Here is a 3,911-nt window from a genome sequence, read left to right as displayed (position 1 = left end):
ATAGCCTCCCGTCAGTGACCTTGCTGGGTTGTCTAATCCTCTTTGGCTGAACTAGTACAGATGGCCTTTAAAGCACATCTGTGGTCGACCCTCTGAATGAAGAAATGGCTTCTGATGAGGCAGAGAAGGCATGGATACCTGCAAAATTGAATGAACAAAATAAACAATATCATAAACAATATTTTTAATTTCGACTTGTTCATTTTTTTTCTTGGAGGGGGGTGGGGGGGGGGGGTAATACTATAGAAAGGATACAATGTATTGTACACATAATCAGGAATTATTCAATCCTGTGTCACTAATACAAAAACTATGAGGTTCCACTTGACAACAAACTAATCAAGTTGCATCCAGATATCAAAAACATTAATTGTGATTTGTGAACTGAAATTTAAAAGCACATGAGCTCGTTTGAATTAATTACTTAATGCGAGTTGTTACTATATTAACAAATGAACATTCCTAACATGTCACATGTTGGCCAAATACAAAAAAGGAAACAAGATTGATTAAGAAAAAGAATAAACAAATGTTTTCATATAAAGAAATAATCTACAGTACCTACCCTATAGTCTATCTCCAAGAATCAACTGTTATTCATATGCCCTAGCATCAAGCTGTCAATTCAGTGTACACTCAGAAAAGATCCTGGCATCGTGGCTGCTACCAGTCCAGGCCACCTTGCAACGATACTAGTTATTTTCCCAGCATAATCACAGACAACCTGTCAATATGAAATAACATGTTGGCATTCATTAGTTATGAAAACTCACTCATTTCACACTTCAGATAGGCCGCGAAATGTATAAATTTCACTTGTTATTTATGGTAATTAATGCAAATGCAGTTGAATATGTGATAATTGCTTTTCAATATCTATTCATACAACAAAAATTGGAAGAAAATTCTAATTACCCTATATTTATTGACTGATGAAGTATTTCTTCATTTTTAACTCATGTTTTCATTGTTTATCTTGTAACAATGTAAACAAAAATAATCTCACTTTTAACAAAACATTTCGAGCCTAAAACAACAAATGCTTTGTGTGTGTGTGGGGGGGGGGGGGAGGGGGTACCCACTCTCGCATCTTTTTATTGGAAATGAACCTGTTTGTTTTTCTATAGTTTAAAATATATAGTGGTAATTGCCATTGATCAATTTACATGCTTCTCTTTGTTGTTTTTTCTTTCATTGATCTATGGCAAAAACAGTGGCCCAATTGCCATGGCCATCAACAAAATATCAGAAATCTAGAGGTCATATCCGTATTGCCAATAGAAGGATGGAACAAGTTTTGATTTTTCAAATTTCCCTTTCGTTAAAAAGATATTAACGAGTGTTAGGATTTTTAAGTTTAACTATCCATTGGATATTCTTAACTGTGTACAAAGGCAGTGAAATGAGTACCTGTACGCGAATATTACTTTAATATCCATTTGGCCACTAGAAATCTTGCATTGGTCACCAATGAATTAGCATGGATGTACAACACACAAGACTGGAGAGTGTATATATCTAATGTGAAAATTTTGCAAGGTACAAAAAAAAGGTCTAAAGGGAAAGCCGTGCTGGATATTCTCACCTGAACATCGATGGAGTACCTGTTCTTCCTATTGAAGTAGTACCTGGCTCTTGCCCCACCAGGGCTCCTGATGTAAACATGTGTCCCATCAACAGCAACTCCTGGAAATCTGCAGTACTGGAAAAACTGCTTCTGAATAGTAGTCACTATTTGCCTTGTAACTTGTAGGAAACTTCATGACTTGTCCCTTTCTTCTGACAACAGCTTCAGAAACATCCCTCACTACTCTCCATTCGGCAAACAGATGAATATGACACGGCATGCCACCTCCTTACGGTGCATCCTTTAGATCGAATTACCTTTTTAAAAAAATTAAAAAAACAAGCATTCAAATAAATCATTTTTTGCTGGTTTATGCTATTATATTTTTACATCCCCAACTGTCACTGTCACTTTAAAACAAAAAAAAAATCCTGATTTCTAGATGTGGTGTGAATCAATTTAACGTAAAAGACAAAATTGTCTATGCCTTTTCTAATCTCCTTCACGGCTTCACCTTTTGAAAAATAAGTTTAAGTAGTTAAGTAGTTTTACACAAAACAAGAAATCACAAACCTGTTTCCAACACATAATCTGAATAATTTCCTCATGTATTAAAGCCAAATAACAGTATTGGGAAATGCCCCACACACAAATTATGAACATTAATGCTCCCATCACCTACAGTACCATGTAAAAGAATAAATATCATAACTAATCTATCAATGTATCGAATATGACAGAAAATGCTTAGAAATTGAATAAATTTATGTAAATGCACATGTGTATTGCATTGGGGGCTTGCACGGTCGTAGGCAGACCAGCGAAGCGGGGCAAACGAACAGTGAATTTAGGCGGTCAACATGAATTGAAATATTTCTGCATTTTAATAACGACACTAGTCTAGGGTTGGATTTTACAACAGAAGCCCTTTTTTGTATAGCTATGTTAACAATATTCATCAAGTAGTTTGGCCATGTTTTCAGCAACTTTCCCAATACAGAATTTGAATTCAAAGTAGCCTACCTCAATCTAAAACAAAAGGCTCATCATCCAGCGGGTTTTCCCAATCTCAGACTCAGAGGCCTCTGCCCGGTTGTGCTGCTATATATTGCTCCAGCTCCTCCTCCAGGTACACCAGCTCATTATGCTGAATCAGCTGCATTTCTACCATCTTTACTAGAGTGAAGATAAAATTAAACAAATGTTTAAACAATGTTTTTAAATTAAAGAAATGTTATTACTTGTGCTTGTGACTTTGTGGGTGATCCTTGCTCTGGAGACTAAGCCAGTTAATTAAGACAATCAGAACCAGATCTAAATTTAATAAAACTAAGCTTTGCTTGTCACGACTCATACTAGATCTAGTCATAGACAGAAATAACCGTCTGAGTGATATGGGTCATTTCTTTAATAAAAATAATTAAAACTGACATTTGTTGACATTCTATAATCGGAGGTCTAGTGGAGCCAGGCGTAGTCTCAGTGAACAACCGGCGATATAGAGAGACTGAAGCTTTTGGTCCATGCCTGTCAGTGTGATTCATTTTGGGGAACATTGGCATTGCTGATGCCATTTTAATTTCTATTTATTTAGGTACCAGTGTCAGTGAAACAAGTCAAGTGATGGACATCATTGCCAGGCCTATACTAGGCTAGAGCCTGGTATTATTATCATTATCATGAATTTGTAATAACTAGTGTAGGTCTAGGCCTATTCTAATAGGCATGTGTCATGGCATTGCTGACAACAAGACGAAATTAAACATGACAGTCATACTGACATACTCAGATATAGCCTACTGTAGGCCCGGCTAGGCCCAACTCCAGCCCAGGGTCAGAGGGTGCGAGCTCCCCCGCCGCCTTGGGCGTTGGACTCGAGCTCCCTCGGACTCAGTCCCTGAACTCTGGAATTGAGAGGCTGTCGGATATGTAAACACCGAACATTTCATGGAAAATGGAAAGTTATAAAGCATATCACATATTGAAATGTCAGTAACGTGAAGAGTATGGATTCGACTACATGTACAGGTTTTATACTTACGATTTTAAGGAAAGGATCGAGAGATTGAGAGATTTCAATTGCACTAAAATCGGGCTGACCAGATACTATCGCAGATTGTTTAGGCGGTGAATTATTTGGATAAAATCAATCGAGCATAAATTATCTCCACCCAGTGCTGCATCCTGATTGGTTGATAGCTCTCAAACCAGGTTTGAGAAATACAAACCTCCTATCTGAGCAGTCTGTAAATTTCGGGTCTGATGACGTACATAAACCTGGTCTGAGGACAAACCTTGCTTTGTGAAATGTAATTTCAGACCAAGGTCTGAACTCAAACCTGAA

At 37.3% G+C, this 3,911-nt stretch overlaps 1 long non-coding RNA gene across 2 annotated transcripts; it reads right to left on the bottom strand.

Annotated features, from left to right (window-relative positions):
• LOC115928820 lies at nt 1-3,911 on the bottom strand. 2 transcript variants are annotated; one of them, XR_004066235.1, is made up of 5 exons: nt 3,609-3,911; nt 2,591-2,743; nt 1,586-1,884; nt 566-724; nt 1-138 (listed from the first exon to the last, which is right to left on the bottom strand). It is a non-coding gene; the product is annotated as an uncharacterized LOC115928820 (long non-coding RNA). The 2 variants fall into 2 exon arrangements; XR_004066236.1 differs by having other exon boundaries at nt 2,591-2,738.

The sequence above is a fragment of the Strongylocentrotus purpuratus genome, unplaced genomic scaffold, assembly GCF_000002235.5.
Source record: "Strongylocentrotus purpuratus isolate Spur 01 unplaced genomic scaffold, Spur_5.0 spur5_scaffold_3, whole genome shotgun sequence".
NCBI classification, from domain to species: domain Eukaryota; kingdom Metazoa; phylum Echinodermata; class Echinoidea; order Camarodonta; family Strongylocentrotidae; genus Strongylocentrotus; species Strongylocentrotus purpuratus.
The sequence above is the reverse complement of the archived record's forward strand: the minus strand, read 5'-3'. Positions and strand labels throughout refer to the sequence as shown.